General features: G+C 35.0%; 4 long non-coding RNA genes across 7 annotated transcripts; 1 reads left to right on the top strand and 3 right to left on the bottom strand.

The window, feature by feature from the left end:
* The first annotated feature begins 2,183 nt into the window (after positions 1 to 2,183).
* On the top strand, positions 2,184 to 4,485 carry LOC116403733. Its single transcript, XR_004216564.1, has 4 exons — positions 2,184 to 2,478; positions 2,567 to 2,664; positions 2,903 to 3,016; positions 3,110 to 4,485. It is a non-coding gene; the product is annotated as an uncharacterized LOC116403733 (long non-coding RNA).
* Positions 4,486 to 5,006: 521 nt separating this feature from the next.
* LOC116403734 lies at positions 5,007 to 6,846 on the bottom strand. Of its 2 annotated transcripts, XR_004216565.1 has the most exons (3): positions 6,080 to 6,846; positions 5,953 to 6,000; positions 5,007 to 5,232 (listed from the first exon to the last, which is right to left on the bottom strand). It is a non-coding gene; the product is annotated as an uncharacterized LOC116403734 (long non-coding RNA). The 2 variants fall into 2 exon arrangements; XR_004216566.1 differs by lacking the exon at positions 5,007 to 5,232 and having other exon boundaries at positions 5,831 to 6,000; positions 6,054 to 6,846.
* Positions 6,847 to 9,487: 2,641 nt separating this feature from the next.
* LOC116403737 lies at positions 9,488 to 11,173 on the bottom strand. Its single transcript, XR_004216569.1, has 3 exons — positions 10,696 to 11,173; positions 10,560 to 10,610; positions 9,488 to 9,714 (listed from the first exon to the last, which is right to left on the bottom strand). It is a non-coding gene; the product is annotated as an uncharacterized LOC116403737 (long non-coding RNA).
* Positions 11,174 to 11,569: 396 nt separating this feature from the next.
* Positions 11,570 to 21,336, bottom strand: LOC116403731. 3 transcript variants are annotated; one of them, XR_004216562.1, is made up of 4 exons: positions 21,186 to 21,336; positions 13,489 to 13,547; positions 13,194 to 13,381; positions 11,570 to 12,089 (listed from the first exon to the last, which is right to left on the bottom strand). It is a non-coding gene; the product is annotated as an uncharacterized LOC116403731 (long non-coding RNA). The 3 variants fall into 3 exon arrangements; XR_004216561.1 differs by lacking the exon at positions 21,186 to 21,336 and adding an exon at positions 16,862 to 17,007; XR_004216560.1 differs by lacking the exon at positions 21,186 to 21,336 and having other exon boundaries at positions 13,489 to 13,668.
* Between the last annotated feature and the right edge of the window lie 684 nt (positions 21,337 to 22,020).

The raw sequence follows: 22,020 nt of genomic DNA, 5'->3' as shown, positions 1-22,020 counted from the left end.
AAATAATTAAAAGCTGATAAATGCATAATATAAATTAATTACAATATAGAAACAAGATAATTTTAGTTGGAGAATGTGAATATTTTGGTATTTTATAAAATATTATGCACGTGCAAAAAATGTTATTTGCTAAAATTAACAAAAAAATAGTTTTGCCATTTTTCAAAATGACCCATAAAAATGTTGCTATATCTCTTATGACAGAGTGTATATCTACTGGTTCATATTCGACATGTTTGTTGCTAATAGAATTGGATAAAATCGCATTATATTGAAATAATTACACGAATGACACTTTTAAGCCAATATTGGTAGAAATTATAGTTTAATTAATGTTATTAAGTCAATGAACATGGTTTAAAAGTCCTTCTAAACACAATTAATGTAGTTGTTTTTTAATTTTAACTCATTTATACATCTTTATGCATATGTGCGTGTAGTAGGTGTGCGCGTGTGTATGTGCGTGTGTTCGTGCGAGTGTCTGTGTGCATGTGTGTGTGGGTGTGTGCATGTTTGTATGTGTTTGTGCGTGCGTGTGTGTGCACGGGCTATTGCGTGTGTGCTTGGGTGTGTGGGTGTGCTCGCGCGTGCGTGTTTGTGCGCGTGTGCGTATGTGTTTACGTGTGTGCGTTTGTGCGTTTGTGCATGTGTGTGTGCTTGTGCGCGTGTGGATAGGTGTGTGTGTGTGCATGCGTGCGTGTGTGCATGTGTGTGTGCGTGCGTTCGTGCGTCTGTGGGTGTCTATGTGTAGGTGTGCGTGTGCACGCGTGTGTGTAAGTGTGCATGTGTACGTGTGTGCGCAGTGCTTCTATGCTTGTGTGCGAACAAGTTAATATTTTTTAATGTTGAGTTTCTTCCAATTTTAAAATAATAATTTAATTATCATGATATTCAAGGCATTAATGTTATTTTGAGATAAAGATAGTGAACAGGTTGATATTTTTTAATTTTGAAATTCAATTAAGGTTATTTTAATACAAAATCTATCGTTGAGACTCTCAAATTTCGAAAAATAATAATTTTGTTATTTTGAAATTCAATTTTGTTATTTTGAAATTCAAATTCAATTAGGTTATTTTGAAATTAGTATGATTGAATAAAGTTATTAATATGTTGAATTAATTAGTTGAGTCTCGAGATATTAAGAAAAATATTATGATATGAGTTAATATATCTATTTCAAGTAAAAGATAATTAAAAGCTGATAAATGCATAACATAAATTAATTACAATGTAGAAACGAAATAATTACAGTTGAAGAATGTTGATATTTTGGTATTTTATAAAATACCATGCACGTGCAAAAAATGCTAGTTGCTAAAATTCAAAGGAAAAAGTAGTTTTGTCATTTTTCAAAATGACCCCTAAAAACGTTGTTATGTCTCTTATGACAAAGAGTGTAGATCTACTGATCCATATTCGATTTGTTTTTTGTTGGTAAAATTGGATAAGACCGCATTATATTGAAATAATTACACGAATGACAGTTTTAAGCCAATATTGATAGAAATTATAATTAATCAATGTTATTAAGTCAAATGAACATGGTTTAAAACTCTTTCTAAACATAATTAATGTATTTGTTTTTTAACTTTAATTAATTTACACATCCTTGTGCGTGTGTGCATATGTGCGCGTGCGTGTGCGTGTGCGTGTCTGGATGGGTGTGTGTGCGTGTGTTGTGCACGTGTGCGCGTGTGCTTGTGTGCGAACAAGTTGATATTTGTTAATGTAAAATTTCTCCCAATTTGAAAATAATAATTCAATTATCTTGATATTCAAGTCATTAATGTTATTTTGAGATAAAAATAGTGTACAAGTTGATATTTTTTAATTTTGAAATTCAATTAAAGTTATTTTGATACAAAATCTATCGTTGAGATTCTCAAATTTCGAAAAATAATAATTTTGTTATTTTGAAATTGAAATTTAATTAGGTTATTTTGAAATTAGTAAGATTGAATAAAATTAAAATCTTGAATCAATTAGTTGAGTCCCGAGATATTAAGAAAAAAGGATGTATCTTTTTCAGGTAAAAAATAATTAAAAGCTAATAAATGCATAACATAAATTAATTACAACGTAGAAACGAAATAATTACTGTTTGAGAAGGTGAATATTTTGGTATTTTATAAAATATCATGCACACGTGCAAAAAATTCTATTTGCTAAAATTTAAAAGAAAAAGTAGTTTTGCCATTTTTCAAAATGACCCATAAAAACGTTGCTATATCTCTTATGACAAAGAGTGTGCATCTACATATTCGACTTGTTTTTTGTTCGTAAAATTGGAGAAATTGAGGACACAACTCCAATTCCTAGCATGCTTTCTCCCTAAGACTATGCTGGTCCTAGTCGGGGAGTGGCATTTACATCCCAGAAAGACACACATGTATCACCTCGTGTTGGCACTTCCATTGCAATGCACAACTCTGACATATATAGTGCCGACATTTCCTTCCTTAAGCTTGAAAAAAGGTGATTTGATGTCCATAAAAAATTAACTGAGCAGTTAGATATTTTCTAATATGTATCTCACGTAATTTGATGCTCATTGATACTGCAGTACTGTGTCAGGAACGTGTTGATGTAAAATCTTTCAGTTTTGATGGATCTTATTACAAGCTTTCAACTCTTCTTAGCACGACTTCTGACAGAACAAAGGTTTGATATATCTTTACACGATCGCATATCACATATGAACGATCGCATATCCCATCTGAAATATCGATCACCCTTGGTAAAACAACCGTTTAGATATTCTACACGATTGTTTGCTTAAGGATACACGATCATTTTGTAACTATTTTTTTATTATCCTTTTTTTTATTCTATACTAGAACCAGAATCAATTGTTTGATGATATTAACAACATGTATGATGATCTTCATGATGATTCTAGTCATCACAATCTGGACAAGAATGATGACCATCAAAATAACAAACATGTGATCATCCATGAGAATCCATTTGTTCAAGAGTCACATCTTCAAGAATCTACTGTAGAAACTCAACAGTTAGTGTTTAATTCATTAGTTACCGCTTTATATTGTTTAAAATTGCTTAGATTATAAATAAACAACAATAATTTTTTTTCTTTTCTGTGTAGGGAACAAAAATGAACAACGCCTCAACATCAAGAGTAGTCAGGCAGTGATATTAGCATATATGGCAGAGATGCACATTTGATATTAACTATAAGTAATATAGCAGAAAATATGGAAGGTCATACTCAAACAGAAAAGGGATTGCTAGAAATGATTGAAAATCTTCCGTTGGTAAGCCAACCACTTCCACTTTGTGAGATGCTACCATTAACTACTGTCAAAGGTCTTGCATTAGTTTAATTGGTATGTGTGCCCTAAAGGGATAAAAGCTCTTGGCAGTGAAAGATTTTACAAAACCATTCATCAATTTTAATTTGAAAATTCCAAAATACCAGTACATTGACAATATTTAGAATCAAAGTTCTAAATAAAGAACTAAATATGCTTTTAAATTAAAAGATACATAGAACTGACTCTTGTTGACGTCTTTGAATCTATAATCCACCGAATTGGGGACACCACCCGTTGGAGACCTTCCTATCTTCGAAGATGAGATTGGTTTGTGGAAAACAATTGGAATGAAAAAAAAAATTTAGAGAGAAACTATGTAACACCCCCAATATCAAGGTATTTCTCTCAAGCTAAATTTTTAAAATTTTATTAAGATTTTAAGGAATTTGGTTGTGGTGTGGATTTAGCAGGAAGTGAAGGGGGCTTTTATGAAAAAATATACTAATACTAAAGGTTAAATAATAATAATAGAATTAATGTTATTATTAATTTAAAATATCAATTCTTTATTGATTCACGTGCAACCCCATCTCTTTCTCCTTCACTCTTCCTCTTCCCCGTGCCCACCGCCGCCTGCCTCCCTTAGCCATTTTATATTACTCTTGGACGTCAGCCGGCCACGCCGTCACCGATCCCTTCGTCTCCGTTGAAGCCGAAGCACCGTTCGCCGTGAGTTCGAACTCTCGGCATCGCGTCTCACCTCTGTTTTCCAGCCAAGCTGTGATTCATTCGCGCGTAGCTCCTTCGACGTTCGCGCCACCACATTCTGCTCCAGGTGACGAGGAGCGTCACCGATTGACCTATCATCTCACCGGCGTTGTTACTTAGTTGAAGCAGCCGTCGACCAGACCTGAGCCCGTCACGTCTGTTGAAGTGCCGTCGCGCGGCTCTTCACCTTCCAGCCATGGGTTGTAAGCTGAAGTTTGTTTTTCGTTTGTTGATTAGATCTGATCTATTACACGCGTCGATTCCAGTTATTCGAAGTTGTTGCCCCCATTTTACTCTAATTTTTGGGATTTTTGTGGTAAGTTGTATTGGTGAGTGTGGTGGTTTTACATTGTAATTATCCTTGGGTTGTAGTTTTGGATAATTAGTTAAATTGTTAATTGATTCTTGAAGTTAGCGTTTGAGTTCTTTGGATTCACAACTAAATTGTAGATTTGTTGGAGTTCGATTCGCCAATACTTTGATAAGCTAGAATTTACATTGAGGAAATTAAATGAAAGAAAGTATTGTGAAAGTAATTGAGTTCCATATTCTTAGTATTAGGTTTCCTTCGTTCGAGAAATTTAAGTAACATTAAAGTAAGGGGTTTCTATTACTGGACTCTTTGAAAGTTTTGAAATGTGTTGACTGTTTGGATCTCTGGACTTAGTATGGTTTACCAAATATGTAGAAGTAGATATGATGACAAATGTATATTATGCCAGACTAGTATAGAAGTAGATACGATGGATAATGTATTTGTAAACTGAGAAAGGTGTTATGTATATATATATATCTTGACTGTCTGGTGTGTTGTTATAGTATCAACTGATTTTGTGATAGATTGAATAGATTGAACGTAAGTGTGTTAAGTTGGATTGATGATATGATTGTAACGACCCAACTTTTCTAAGTAAGTCGAGGTCATTAATTTTTTTTACAAATAAAAGACTTTGATTAATATAAAACAAAACGTAAGCTAATTTAAAAACATCTTTAAGTCAGGCCTGAATTTCAAACATTTAAGAAAACATAAAAACAATACTATTTACAATAAACGTTTGTAAGCAAACTTTCAATTCATCTTAAACCTCACAAGAACCCATAAGCGGAAGCAAACAACATATTTCCTATGGCAGTCACGCTTCCTTCCTGCCCCTCGCCGGTTTGCCGCTTTTATTACCTTTGCCTGAAAATTAAACATAAGAAGGGTGAGTATTTAAATACTCAGTAAGAGACCCTCTACTGGTCCCGTCAGGGGAAAATAAATTGTTAACGTTCTATTGGGACACCCTGTACAGTCGCAGTCTTGTGATCCCGTAGGATACACATCTCAGTCTAACGCCCGAGGGACGTACATATCAGTCTAGTGTTCTGCAGAAACACATATCAGTCTAATGCTCCCGAAGGTGCACAATAAATTGGTGATCCCGTGGGACACCTACAAGGTACACATCCCAATACAATCTAACAATTTTCCCCTCATTCCATTCAATCCATCTTTCAATTACTTCAAAACACAAAGTTCTTTCTTTCAACGTCCTAACAGTCAACTTATTTTACTTCAGTCATATGTCTGTCAATAATATGCTAATACATCAGTCAATCAAACTATACAGTCAACACACCCCTCAGTTCATCAGCACACAGTCATACTTTAACGTAACGTACACCCAATCTAAACGAAAATCACAAGTTCACATCTGCATCTCATACAAACACAATCTACAATCTTCGTCCTGTCCACATACACACACTTATATATATATTCCATGACAATCACGATATACATTCGACGTCAAGTCTACTTCAATTCATATGCATTCATATATATTTTCAGTCAATCCACAGTATACATTTAACACATACAATTCACAGTCATAAGTGAGTCCAGTAGAAAATCCCTTACCTCAAAGTTAGGGAAGCTCCTTAATCAACTAACGTCCTCGAAACAATCCTAAGCATAACAATACAAAATTCAATTACTTTCACGATACATATGTCACTTACTTTCCTCAACGTAAGTTCCAACTCACCGATATATTGGCGAACTGAACCTTCAACAATTCACAAACGGGTTGTGAATGTAAGGGAGCCTAACGTTACTCCCAACACCTCAACGCACGAATGTCGAACTCGCAGCAAAAATCCTAAGTGTGGGTCGGTCAGCGGTCGGCCAAAGGGAACGTGGCGGCTGGGCTTCACGGATGGAGACCGTCGCGAACAGACCGCGAATCTGAACGGTTACAGCAAATCTGAACGGTTACAGTAAATCTGAACGGTTACAGCAACTAGTCGGCCGACGTTGATAGCAGGTGGAGCGGCGGTTGTGAGCGGGGAGCGTGGTCGACGGAGACAGAACCGGCGGAGACGGTTGCAGAACCGTGGCTTCGACGGAGACAGAACCGGCGATGGAGAAGGCAGATCGGCGCGCGGGACGACTGCTGCAAGGTTGCTTCGCGAACCGGAGATGGAGACGGCAGATCGGGCGTTCGGCTTCAGTAGGGGAGACGCGACGGTGAGGCTGGGTTTGGACGGAGCGGAGAGGAGAAGAGAAGAAGGAGATGGTCGGCGGCTTGCTGCGAACGGAAGGAGAAGAGGAATGGAGGTCGGCGGTTGCTGCGAACGGATGGGGGTCGGTCGCGGCGCTGGGTGGAAGAAGAAAAGAGAAAGAGAAACGGAAGAAGAGAAGTCTCGGGGTGGCAGTTGCTGGGCTGCGGTGGCGGTTACTGGGCTGCGTTGGCGGTTGCTGGGCTGCGAACGGAGAGAAGGGGAAGGGCGCACGGGGAGGAAGGAGAAGAGAGAAAAGAAAAGAAAAAGAAAAGAAAAAGAAAAAAGAAAAGAAAAGAATATATATAATAAAGAATTTTCTTTTTCTTTTCTTTTTATTTAAATTAAATAAAAATATATAAAAAATAAAAAAATGTATATATATATATATTTTTACCTTTGGGGCTTTACAATGATGAAGTAGTTTGACTATACTAGGAATGGATTGATTAAATGTTTATAACGGACTAAGGGAAAATTGTTAGCTTTGTCGATTGGGTAGTGTGCCTTGCAGGTGTCCTACGGGATCACCACCTGTTGTGCATTCTTCGAGAGCACTAGAATGACATGTGCATTCTTCGAGAGCAATAGACTGACATGTGCATTCTTCGAAAGCACTAGACTTACATGTGCTTTCTGAAGAGCACTAGACTAATATTTGTGTCCTTTAGGGCATTGGACTGATTATGTGTATTTCTACATGATCACAAGACTTTTAAAGTGCAGGGCACCTCCAATAGGAAGTTAACAATTTTATTTTTCTTCTAACAGGATCAGTAGTGGGTCTCTTACTGGGTATGTTTATACTCACCCTTTTATGTTTAATCTTTTTCCGCGAAACTGCCATAGGGAAATGTCCTTCAAATTGCTTATACTTTATATTTTTTTTATTTTGGTTTTCTTTAGTAATTGAGACTGTTTTGGGTTTCATGATTGAACGACTTTTATGTTCTTGAACTTTCTTTATTATCGATACTTTTACACTTTCAAAATTTTATTTGAAATAGAGCCCGAATAAAAACTCTTTAATGTTGTTAAAAAATATATTTTTTTAAATTATAAAGTCTTATGGTTAAAGGACGAATCTAGTCTTAAAGTAATAACTTCAGCTTAATTCGAAAAATTAGGTCGTTACAATCTATTTTGCATAAAAGAAATTTTGGTTAAGAAAAGCTGTTTTTCTTCTACATATTTATAACTCTCTTTCTTTCATTGAGTAGGAGACGGGGTAGGAGAAAATCATAGGATTCTATTAACTTAAAAAATATTAAATTAATAGAAGTTTCAAATCAACTAACTAATTAACCATTAATCAATTAGTTAATAATTAATTAAATCATATTTAATTAATATTTCATTTAAATCTTATTGAATGAATATCTCTCCAATACCTTATAGTTTTATATTAATTTAATTAAATCAAATTTAATTAAATAATATTAAACTAAACTATTAATTAATTAATAACTAAATTAAATATTTTATATTTAACTTAAGTTAAATTTGAATCATATTCTAATATAACTTTATCTCATAACTAAATTAAATTTATATAATAAAGTTTCATTAACATATAAACTTTATATTATAATGTATCACTGTATATTATACTAATTATACTAATTTCCAAAATAAATTTGAATATTTCAAATTAGAACCAATATAAATAAATCACATTATCATTTTGTATCATCCATTACTTTGTATTTAGTCATACTAATTGGATCAACCTAATACATAAAACAAATATAGAAAAATTAAAAAAAAAAAAAGCATGCACAAATAGAGACAAATAGACATTGATAGCTATCTATCTCTATCTATCTAAAACAAGCACACATAAATAGCAGTCTATTTATATCTACCTGAGATACAAACATTAAAAAAAAAAAAACCTTACCAATAAAATTCTTGAATTTATTCTAAATGCAACACGTTCTCAGCCCAAGAAGTCAAACAACTCTTCATTGTAAAAGTAGCTTTACTTCTTTCATCAAACCACTTTTGCAATACATCTCTAATTGAACTAAGCATGGTAGCTACATGTAGTTCTCTAAGAAGAAGAAGACCTAAAAAAAATCAACAGTTACATGAGCAACTAATGGATGTATATTAGTTGTATCTTTAGCAAAAGATAAATACCAAGCCACATCATTGTCTTTCTTTACTGGCACCACAGTTGGACCTTGCTTTTACCAAAATCAAGTAAAACAGATAATTCTACTTATCCATCCAATTGAATCTGTTCACATATTAAATCAACTAGAGAATTAAAGCTGACTCGGACATCTACCAAAATTTCAGCAACTAAGTAATTCTCATAAATATTACATCCATTCCATTGACCTCCATAAAAAACAACAATAGGAAAAGACATTATAATCTGTAAAAAAAAAAAAAAATTAAGTATTTAATTGGGATAGAAAGAAATAGATAGACATAGATATACATTTATTACTGAATAAAAGAATAAAATGTACAAAATGATAATACTAAACACAATGCAAGAATAAGTAAACGATCGTGCAATGAAATAATATACATTAAACGATCCTATTAATCGTGATAAACGACCATTTAACAACGGTAAATGATAATATTGATTAAAATAAATTATCGTGTTGACATGGAAGGATACTTGTTATCGGTACACGATCGTGTTAATATTTGTAACTGATTCTATTGATAGTGGTAACTGATCGTGTAATTCCATGTAAATTATCGTAAAAAACTTTAAACTATCGATCTTTATAATGAAGTACATAATTCTTACATTAATACTTAAAATTTGTTGTAACGATCCAACTTTTCTAACTAAGTTGAAGTCATTAATTTGGACAAAGAGACCTTGATTGACACAAATTATAGTAAAATTCACTTGAAATCATACGATCAAAGAAAACAAACTTAAGTTCGGGCCCTATTTCAAATAACCAAAACTTTAAAAGTACTATTTACAAAACAACAGTTCGTAAACTCAGTTCCATCACAAATTTTTAAACAACCTCATGTACAAAGGAAAAACAAGAAACATAAAGCGAAAGCATTTGAAGAACATTCCCTTATGGCAATCACGTCTCCTTCTTGTCCCTCGTCGGTCTACCTCCTTTGTTACCTTTGCCTGAAATAGTTAAACATGAAAGGATGAGTATAAACATACCCAATAAGAGACCCGCTATTGGTCCCATTAGGGGAAAAAGAAACTGTTAACTTCCTATTGGGGTACCCTGCACAGTCACAGTCTTGTGATCCCGTAGGATACACATAATCAGTCTAACACCTCAAAGGACACATAAATCAGTCTACTGTTCTGCAGAAACACATATCAGTCTAATGCTCTCGAAGGATGCACATATCAGTCTAGTGCTATCGAAGGATGCACATATCAGGTGGTGATCCCGTAGGACACCCGCAAGGTAACTACCCAATAGAAATCTAACAATTTTCCCCTCAATCCATTCTAAACATCTTAACACTCATTCATAGTACAGTCCAGCTACTTCAACATATAATCCTTTCACTTAACACCCTAATAGTCAACCTATCTCACTTGAGCCCAATGTCCGCCAGTAACATATCAATACATCAGTCAATCAAACTATATAGTTATAACACCCCTCAATTCACCAGTACACAGCCCTACTTTAGTATAACCTACACCCAATCTAAACGACAATCACAAGTTCACATCCACATTCCATACAAACACAATCTACAATTGTCGTCCTGTCTACATCCATACATATATATATATATTCCCAGACAATCACAATATGCATTCAACATCAAGTCTACATCAATCCATGTATATATATATTTTTTTCAGTCATTCACAGTATACATTCAACACCAAGTCTACATCCATATGTATATATATCGTTTTGACATCTTTACTCAATCAGAGGTAACTATACAGACAGCACAATTCAAAACTATAGGTGAGTCCAGTAGTAGAGAATCCCTTACCTTATAACCTTACTTAAGCTTCTTTTTCAAACTAAAGTGCAACGAACCGACCTAAACATAATTGAAGAGAAATCAATCACTTCCACAAACAATTTAATCCATTCAATTCACTCTATATGTAAATTCCATAACTTACCCAAATTGTGGAGAATCAAATTCTAACGGAGACGGATCGGTGCAACAAATAACCGAACAATTCAGATCTAAACATACATGGCGTGACAGAACTGGAGTGACTCGGGCTAACGGTTATGCGACGATAGGAAAAAATTTGCTTGACGTTCGGTGTAGGTGGAAGACGGTGGTGAAGTTGATTGGAGAAGGAAAAGAGAAGGAAGAAAAGAGAGATTATGCATACACTGTGAGAAGCACACAAAAAAATTGAAAATAAATTGAAAAGAAGAGAGAGATAAGTCTGAGGGAGAAATATTCATTTCCTTTTCAAAGTGAATTGCAAAGAAATTTTCTCAAATTGAAAAGAAAGGAGAAATATACAAAGTCAGCCACCGCTTCTTCTCCCTTCAGTTTGCAGTTTTCGTCTCCCTCTCTTCTATTATTAAAATAAATAAATAAAATATCACAACCCGACTTAACACAAACTATTTACTCCAACTTTTTAAACTACAAATTTAATTTCTCAACTTTTAAACTATTTTAAACTTACAAATCTACTTTATTCATTTCTTCAGATTTATATCTAACAAATAAAAAAAAATCAAAATTTATAGACACTTAAAACATAAAATTGAAAGACCTATTAAACAATTGAAAGGTTTAAGAGGTAACTAGACAAACTTTAAAAGTTCTAAGGGAAAGAATCTTTTGTTTAACTATTACAGTAATTAATTTTGAAAATATGTTATTTTAAAAAAACTACAAGTGTTTGACAACTCTTTGAAAGCTATTGAAATACTCTCAAATTGTATTTTAAGCAATTTTAATAAAAAGAAAGTCTACATAAAAAAATTACCCTTTTTAAAGGAACATTTTTTCTCTAATCACTCCAATGGAACTCAAACACGTACTTCAAGTTAATTCTGGTATCCAAGAATCAGTCTCATCCAACATAAACAAGAACATTCAACTTGATAGAACTTCATTACCTCATTTTTACAATTCCCAAAGTTACTAAATGAAGGACCATTCCTAAAACATACTTACATCCAACTTTCTCCATGAATAAACTTATCGTCTTTTATGTACTGATGAATATAGAGATGGAGCGATCAGAGTTTGTTTATGTACCAAATTAGAGTGAGTTGAGAAAAGAGTGGATTTACACAAGGACGAAATGGCTGGCTGCTGCTTGTTCAAAACTGAAAGTTAGGGTGACCTTGTTTCTCATAGGGACTCAGCAAATTGAGGGGCCTCCAGGTCAACTTCTGGTCTCATTATACATGCCATTAGCCATTCAACGTTGAAAGTCCATATCCCTTTTTGTACGGCCACCAAGGCTTCCTCCACGTCTTCCTCACAAGCCACAAAGATCGTCTTCCATACGTTGTTTACTTTATCTAGCTCATGAATCACCTAAATTTTCAAGCATAATGAATTTGCCAAATGAGAGAAAAAATTATGTATATACTACAAGGAAATTGCAAGAATTCACCCTATCAAAAAATATTAAACAAATTCTTGTTCTAGTCCCTAAAATTTTCCATCTTTTCCCAACTTTCAAAATGATTCCTATGAGATATATTCCAATCACATATAGCAGAAATGACCGATGAGTATTGGATAAATGAATATTAGTTGATAAAATAATTTACAAAATACTAAAATCGTTAGTTGGCTACGTTTTGGAAGCTCGATGATTAAAATGGATGTTTTGAAAGTTCTAAGGCTAAAATGGAATTTAAATCAACATAATAGTAAGTTCAAGATCAAAGACAAGCTAAACAATAAAATGTTGCAAGCAGAAAACAATCTAATCATAATTAGAAACATGAATGTATGTATTTGTAAACCAAATCACAAAAAATAACTCCAAATTTCGATCTAGAGACAATTAAAAACTTGAACAAATTTGATAATTAAAGAAACACGGAGATGGCCATATGACCCCTTGTGCATAGACTTTTTACATTACATGCTCAATTCCTAGGATCAAAACAAACATAAATATTAAAGACTTAAGAAGCACATACACTCTAGTTTGGCTAGTGTATCAATAAACAATATGTATGGAACACTCGGAGAACACGTGTTGAACACTAGTTAGTACAGTAGATGTGTTAGACAACAAGTATTCCAATGCAATAAAGGTCAAGATTGGTCACACACACATATTAAACTCTTGGCTTTGAATAAGTTTTGAGTGAAGGACAAGCTTATTTTTAAGCATATAAATACATAAACTTATTGACTTTGAATTTCTATATAAATATGATACATACTTTTTAAATTATATATATTAAAACTGTGTTCTAGCACTATCCTATATTTTTTAGAAAAAAATGACACGTCACCATGTCTATGATTTATTGACCCATGTCTAGAATTCGTATACGTGCTTGTTTGTTGAGAACTTCACGTCTTCATTAGATGGGAGGATAGCCATATTATAGTGGTTGTATATGTAATATAGAGAACCAAACCTAGTACTCGAGATTTGTACAATAACAGAGAACTTACATTTCCACCGGTTGACTTGACTATCAGGGATAGAGTTTTAGGTGGTGGTTGAGCGTGAGCTGATATGCAAACATCATACCCTTCAAATAAAGCTCAAGAACATGCTTTTGCCCTGAGAACTGCAGCTTTTAGGCTGGCTCGATACTTCGATATGTAGTCATCATCATTTAGTATGTAAGGCAACTCGTCTGCAGATCAATAAGGAATTAATCAATCACAAAAATTAGGTAGGATGAAAAACATAAGTGGAAGAAAATACATTACGCTTTGATACTAGCAAGCCATTCGAACTTACCAACAAATCTGCCTTCCCGTTAGGTTTCCTTTAACCAACTGGAGGAGAAAATCCAAGCTCTGAGTAATTTGCAATTAACTTGCAATTTTAGTAACAAGATATAGTAAAAATTATGAGCAAGAGCACACTGACACACTTGAAGCCACATGGTAATGCATATGCTCGATAATCATTGAGAACATTAACAGGAGAAAATAAAGTTAAGAACAGTAGCTTGAAGAACAAAAAACATTCTACAACATAAAATCTTCAAAAACACATTGCTTAAAATCAAGTTTACTAATATAAAAGGTAAGATATTACGTTCCACTCTCCACACTACTGAAGTTCAACATTTCACATGAAAGAAATGAAATACTACTCTCAAATATAACTGAAAAAAGCATAAATGGGTAAAGAAAAAGCATAGAGAAATGCAAAAGAATCCTTGGCTTTGATATATTGAAAGGTAAAGAATATCAACCATAGATGCCCGGGAGAAGAACTCCTACAAATACACACTTAACGCAGATTATCATTCGCTAACATGAGACCTTCTAGAGGAATTCTGTTAGGATACTTCCAAACAAGAACAAGATCTTAATTTATTATAATGAACTATAAGAAAATACAAGATAAAACCAAGTATAAGGCACTTGGAACCTCCCTCTTGAGTACTCTCACCCAAGCCCTAGATCACTCCCCAGAATTCTCCCCTCACTTACCCTCCCTCCATTTATAATAAGATGTAACCACACTTACATAATAACTACTAGTAACTTTCTAAATATCTAATTACCCTTATACCCCTAACCTTATAATAATCTAAGTATCTAACATTACCCGATCCTTCAAAACACCTTGTCCTCAAGGTGTGCTTACAAACATGATCAAGGCCCCTTTCTCTTTTTTTCTCTTTTTAATTGCAAACAATCCCCAGCATTCTGCTCTTCAATGTTGAAAAAGAAATCCTCCCCTTCGGCTTTGAAAAACTCTTGATTCCAATAAGGTCCATTGACTTCAGCCCACAAAGCAGCCCAATGTACTTGAATTTTCCTTTTCCAAAACACATTGTCTTAGTTAACCCTTTGCATATCACCAACAAGTGTTTAATTTTCAAACTCTTCATCTCTAGTGGGCTCGGCCATAATCAAAGTGTTGCGTCAAGACCAAAATCATATTGCCGCCGGTTTCATTCCTAGGACCCACCTACATACACGTTTTTCTTCCCTCCTATTTTTGGAACTCTCCACCCACTTCATCTACAAAATGATGTGCCCCCAATGTTTTATTTAGAATAAGTTGAAGCTCATTTAGAGTAAGTTGAAGCCCACTTGAAATAGTAAAACCCAAGATTGTTACTTTTGTCCTAATCCTCTTTCCTACCAATTTCTACCACGTCATTGTCACCATCATGTGTGCAGCAACTTCTTCCTCGTCACGTGATTCACCCCTATTCCAGACCACCTTCTCGAGCCTCTGTAGACCGGTAACTGTCGGCTTCTTCTTTCTCCATTGCAACCAGCCATTTTGTGTTTCTTTGAGCAACAAATTTTTCTCCACTCGCGTCTTCATTTCGAGCCTCACAGGTAATCCTCGTCGACCTTCCTCTATAGTTTCTTCTTGGTCACTCTTTGCCATCCTCTTCACCTTCGTTGTATAACCGTTGCAATCGCGTTTTCCTCGATTCTTCTATGGATTTAGCAACTTCTTGGAATCCATCGATTTATGGACCTGAAGATTCCAATCCGTTCTAAATAAACACAATCCAGATCAGTGCCACTGAACACAGGCATTTCAACCTTCTTGAATTTGCTATGATCGTTCGAGTTTTCATCCCTTTTAAAGTTGTTTGTTTTACCTTCTACCTTGATTTCCTTCAATGTCTTACCTCCACCTTCGATGATACTCTCAATCGTTGGTCCTTTGCTCGACGATCCTTCCATTCTTCCGGAGATTTTCGAATTATCCTTCTGCTATTCCTTCGATGCATTTAGCAACCGTTCTTGTTTTTCCAACTAGATGACCAGTCTTTCGATGCTTTCTGGCAAGGATAACAAGTTTTATTCAATTGCCAGCAACTTGTGTAACTCCACTTGTATCCCCGAGATTTCCTTATCAGAGGTCTCCAACTTCTCTTCGATCCGTTTTTGTGCTGCTCTATCGTTCTCCCAAGTTAAAACGCTCTGATACCAATTTGTTAAGATACTGTAAATATACGGCAAGTGTATCTTACTTTATTGAATTACCTCAACGAATTACAGTATAGAGAATAAAAAATCACTCACATCTACTTCCTAAAGGCACACTCCAGTGAGGATCACAACAAAGAACAAGAAAAACTAAGAACAAACCGCAACCATGAAAATGACCAAAACAAACAATAAAAAGAACTTGACTTGGACCCTCTACTTCTCCCGAGCACGAAAGACGGCAGCCTCTACTTCTTTGGAATATTTTGTCCCCTTTCTCCCTCCTCTTTCCTCCCTTTTATTTTGCTTTACTAACAAACTAATGGGAAAGATCTCCTCCGATATTTTCTCCTCCTATAATCTCTCCTATATTCTCGTGTGGGTCAATATTACCCTTTTTAATTCTTCTACTGTATTTAAATAATATTGGAGACATATACTTCCTAACAAGAACAAGATCTGAATTTATTATAATGTAACTATAAGAAAATACAAGATAAAACCAAGTATAAAGCACTTGGAACCCTCCCTCTTGAGTACTCTCACCCAAGCCTTATATCACTCCCCAAAATTCTCCCAACTTACCCTCCCTCCATTTATAATAACATGTAACCACCCTAGTTACCACACTTACATAATAACTACTAGTAACCACACTTACACAATAACTACTAGTAACTTCCTAAATATCTAATTACCCTTATACCCCAACCCTATACTAATCTAGGTATCTAACAAATTCCATAACATAATGTATTAGGGGAAGAAGGAAATCGAGGATAAAAACACTAGCTAGCCAACAAATATCTTTCATTAGTGAGCTTGAGCCATTTTACACGTAAAATGGGAAAAGTAAGCCTGAAACCCAAATTAGCCTAATGGTTGTCTTAACAACCACTACCCACCATCACGATAGAAACAACTGAGAAGGAAGAGCATGATACAATCCAACTCAAACATAAGAATTGATTTTGATGTTTAATTAAAAGTAAACAGGCAGTAGAATAAGAAACTATGCCCTTTTAGATCTAGAAGGTTCACAACAATTTCCAGCCTAAGCACAACTACGAGGCAATGGAAGAATAACGACAAAGGCCTTGTGTGCATGGAATCGCTAACTTTTGTGCAAATGAGATGATTATCGGTATTCAAAGGCCAAAAGGATACATAGAAGAGTGTTCGTCTAAGGTTGCAAGACTAACCCTGAAAAGAGAGCAATACAAAAATTTAGAGTTTTCCGCAAATTTCCTGTAATGACATGAGTGCTTGTACTCCCATCAGCAGTGAGAGAACCACCAAGCTCCTCAATCATCTGAATCAGAAAACAACTGCACATTAGAGCAGTCACAATTTGGAATAAATAGAACTTTTTATTGTTAGAATCTTAGAATATTTATGAAAAGTTTATGGGAATATTTTTCTTAATTCCTAAATATTTTCCTTTTTTATTCCTCTGTATATTCTATTTATTCTCCCTTGTACCTATTGTATTTTTCATCAAAAAATAATAAGAAGAAAAATATAGTGGTTTTTCTCCTGGTACACAGGTTTCCACATAAAGTTCTGTGTTTATTTGTCTCCCTTTCAATATGGTATCTGAGCAGGTGGTCCAAGAAGGTCTTGTGTTCAAGCCTCGCATTGTCGTTTCCTCCCCAATTAAAATCCATTTCCAGTTGTTGGGCCTTTCAAATATTTCAAGCCCACAAGTGAGGAGAGTGTTGGTGATATATAATTGAATTTTCTTTCTTTTTTTAAAAAAGGATACGAGTCTCACTATTATTAATATAAAGAAAGAGACAAAGCTCAATGTACATGAGGATTATACAAAGAGCAAAAGGGGAGAGGGAAGATCAACAGGCGCATCCGGGCATCTCAAACTAGGTTGACACCCCCTTAGTGCCCTCAAAACATCCAAAAAGCGACAACACAAGATCAAAACAAAAAGCCACAAAAACAAAGACAAACAAAATGATAAAAAGAATCTTTCCAAAGCAAAATCATAATCCAAGGCAGCATGCTGAGAACAAAGAAGAATAAGCCTTGATTGGTTGAGCAAAAACTGTTTGAAGCAGAGGGTTGATCCGAAAGTTCTGATCATCACAATATCCTACGTCGAAGATCTTCTTTTGCATTACATTTTCTAAAATTTCCAATCCACTCTGTTAAAGGCCTTTTCAAGGTCTAATTTAATGATCCATCTTTTCTTTTTTCGGATACTATAGACCTCCACAGTTTCTTTTGCTATTAAAATAGGATCCAATATTTGGCACTCTTCCAGAAAGCCACATTGTAATGGAGAAGTATGTTAGGATTCTAACAATAAAACACAAAATATCCTAACCAAATGGCTAAACAGAGGCAGCACTCTGTAATTCTTTATTTATGTAAAAGCCAAAACACATTCAACTGTAGTAGATATGAAAAATAAAGGATGAACAACATAGAAAACTTACCCAGCTCCTTTATACGGGGCTGGATACCCTCAGGCTACAACAGCCTTTACTCTCCTTGAAATAACCAAAAAAGACCTAGCCTCCCCTACCCCAACATTACATATTTATACCTCTCTCTCTCATCCCTCCTGGCGGGCCCACCTGCACGATCCTCTCCCATTATTCTCTCATCATTGGTTGCTAAGGAATTTCCCTTTCTACCGTTCCTTTTATAGGTATAGATAATAGGAGGTCTTACAAAGTAATACCTGGCCTGACTTTCTTTAATCTTTCTGCGAGAACCTTTCCAAACAACTTATAAATTAATGTTGAAACAACTTATAAGCCACACTGTAATGACATTCCTTCTCTTGACCGAACTTCAATAATCGACAACTTATATTTATCCACATAATCAGCAAAACTCTTAATCTGCCACTAGCTTCAAACAAAGACCCAGCCAATTCCTTTTAAACTCCATAGTGCCTTTATAATACAACTGGCAATCTCTTCTCTTTTGGTCTCCGGAATCAATGCTCTATCTGGATTAGCTTTCTTCAAAAGATTTTTAATAGCCAATTGTTTCGAATGGCCCATGAATCCTCTAGTGTTCCATGATATAATCTCCATCTTTGCTACCTCTGCCTTATATCAATTCAATTTCACATGCTGCCAAGAAAGGAACCAACTCTTGAGGGGGAAGGATACTTGCTGACCTGCACAAAATTTCTTTTTATGGGGAGGAAAACAATTTAATAAAATCTGGACCAAGAGAGTCAATGTCCTCTTGTTTCTCTGTCTCTGATTGAATTATTTCTTCCTCAACTGGTTCAAATTCTGCACTACTTAAACTGGTGACTGATTCAACTTCCATGAATTCATCTTCTAGGTTCTCAACTTTTTTGAGACAAGAAGTATCTTGCACAAAATTAAAGAATGAACCAAAAAGTTTGGAGGAGGATTGAGAAAATTTATTACTTAAGGAGGAAGGCAGTACTGACCTTTTGCCAACTGAATTTGGAATTTGTATCTTCACACAACTTTCCTCTAATAAATCAGAATTAGCCAAGCTCATCCAAATGTTGCGAAAAGAAGTTCTCCCTTTGGTATAGGTCTTGAGGTGCTCATAAATTTTTTTGGCATGTATTGGAATAGCTTTCATTGCAGAGGATATTTTAGTCTTGGGAGAGGCTGGTAATTTTGGTTGAGAACTGAAAACAGGAGATGGCCAGCAAGTGAAGTTCCTTGATGGAGGAGAGGACTCTGATTCTTCCTCCAATTCGTCAGAATACCAAAAGCCATTGGTATTCTGATTAATAAAATTCTTGGGGCCTACCATCTGTGTGTCAGATTTTAAAATGTCTGCAGATACATTAAGTTTGAAAAAATCTGGTTGGGGAGGGCTAGGTGAGCTATTTTTTGAGATAATAAAATACCGGCTGGCTGCCTTTTCTACTTTCAAGGTCTGTTTTTCTCTCTTTTCTGTTGAAGTCTTTTCCCCTTCTAAGTACGTGGAGATGCCAGCTATACCCAAATTTGAATTTTGCCTTCTGAAAATTATTTTTTCCGGCGAGGATTCAAGGTCTGAAACTCTTTCCGGTCGAACAAGGTTTTCTTCTTCATCATCCAACTTCCTAAGTGCTTCGAAAGGATTTCTTGAGATGGATGGGGCATTCTGTTTGAGAAATTCAGGTATCTGGGAGACCATCACTTTGGAGCCCTTCATCTAAAATCACTGAATTTATTCTACATAAATCAATAGGATTGGAAAAATCACTTTGAAATAGATCAGATTGGATTATTACAGGAGCTTCTAAGGGTTCAAAATCCCCAAAATTAAGGGAAAATTTTCCTCAGTTCTCACTCTTTAATTCTATAGTTGCTGGTAAAAATCCGCAAAGATTTTTCCAAACTTTAATTCTTGCTTCAGAGAACTTGATCAGATTGAGTGTTTCTAAGATTATACTTTCTAGTCCACCAAAGTAGCTTAAGCTTAAGGCTATAATTGAATTTTCTTTCAACCACCAGCTTAAACTTTTTGGTGAATCGGTGGTTTAATATTTATATTAATATTTTATAAAAAAGTATACAGCTAATGCCATATAAAATAAATAAAGAAATACTATAAAATCTACATCCATAAAATATGCATGTGAACACATATCAGAAGATGGATATTCGTAAGTTAGAAAGACCGATAACAAAATGTCATAATTAAACAACATCATTAATATTATGGGTAGTTTCAAGCTTCATTTGTCTATTCTAGGTAGGGATATTGAATAACTCTTAAAAATAATATAAAGATTGAATCCCTAAACTTCATGTGCTTGCTAGTATACAACCTAAAAGTTCAACAGTTAAAGAAACTGATTAATCATTTTTGGCAGGATGTCAGATTCGCCTTTCGAAATCCTACATGAGTAGAGCCAGCCAAATAAGCCAAGCCTCTTAAGGAATATGGAGAAGTTCAATGACTGGGTATGTATATGATAAGCCTTAACCTCAATTTTATTTGTCAATAATGGAGGGAAGGAATCAAAAGCTTCTCTAGCTCTCCCAATTATTCTAAGAAACCTAATACAAGGTATGTCAAAACATACCCTCCCCAAACAATCATAATAGCATTTATATGAAAGCATAAAAGACTCATGGCCCCCTTAACTAGCAACATTCAGACCAACAAATACAGCTTCCCATCCTCCTCTCCTGAATCCTTTCTTGTGCCTACGGGTGTACACCTTCACTACCATGGGCCTATCAGTATTTAGAGATCGTAGAGGCTGTATGAGCCAAGGAGCTGGAAGAGTAGGATTAGGGAAGTGTGGAGTTTTCCGCTCTTTGTTTGGCCAAAAGTGTTTGTGGACTCCCGACAAGAAAATTTCAATTTTATGCCTTATTGACTTCGTATGTCCTAGGCCCTAAGAGTTCAAAACTTTCTAGATTTCACAACTTCTTGGACCACTCCTTGTGCCAAACACCCCTTTAAAGAATACTAAGCCAAGGATATAAAACTTCAATACCATCAATAGAAAATCTCATAAAAGAAACATGAATGATGAATATTTTAGAAGACTATAAATTGGTACCGTACCTTCATGAGCTGAGTTTTCTTAGTTTCGTCTGCAATGTTCATCAGCATAATTTTAAATGATTTTCCTAATGTGTTCTCTTCAGAATTGAGGTCCTCTGATGCCACATTTACACTTCCAAATTCTTGACAGAATTTTGTGTACACTGATTGGTTGGATTTTTAGGATAAATACTTGATAAAATCTCATGCTTTGAATTGGCTAAAGAGCATCCTGGAGAGCAGGTATCGTATACATCACTTTTAGGATCAAGATTTTTGTTAGAGTGGGAATGGAAATGGTCCAGATTGACTCCTTTTACTTTCTTTGACTTCAGGGAAGAAAGTGATGCTTCCCAAACTCTCTTTGCGCTATGTTTAGAGCAAGAACAATGTGTCTCATCCAAATTACCAAGAGTATTGGATAATTTTTCAATACTAGCTGTCGTGTTGTTCTCTATTTCTGCAAAAGAAACCAGACCGTTGCTGTCATGCACTGCATCCTGGTTTAAATAAACCGTTATGAGATAATTAAGCAACATATGGAGAATAATTTAAATTGTACTATCTTGTGGAACAAAACCTGAATTACACATACCCTGAATTTCATTTTCTTCTCCAAGGGGCACTAAAGTTACAAACTCGTCATGTTGAAAATTCAAATTTTGAATGGTATGCTGATCAGTTGCATTTGAAACGTTGCAACCTCGATTGGCAACACTGATTCTTGCAGCATACGGGGCTTCAGGCTTTAATAGAGAAAGTAACTTTGGAAAGTTAGTCGAACACATTGAAATTCCCTGAATGTGCGAAATCCATGGATTTTATTACACATCCCAAAGGTGAACGACTTTGAGGC

The sequence above is a fragment of the Cucumis sativus genome, chromosome 5 (assembly GCF_000004075.3).
Source record: "Cucumis sativus cultivar 9930 chromosome 5, Cucumber_9930_V3, whole genome shotgun sequence".
Classification (NCBI taxonomy): domain Eukaryota; kingdom Viridiplantae; phylum Streptophyta; class Magnoliopsida; order Cucurbitales; family Cucurbitaceae; genus Cucumis; species Cucumis sativus.
This window is presented reverse-complemented; position numbering and strand designations above follow the sequence as displayed.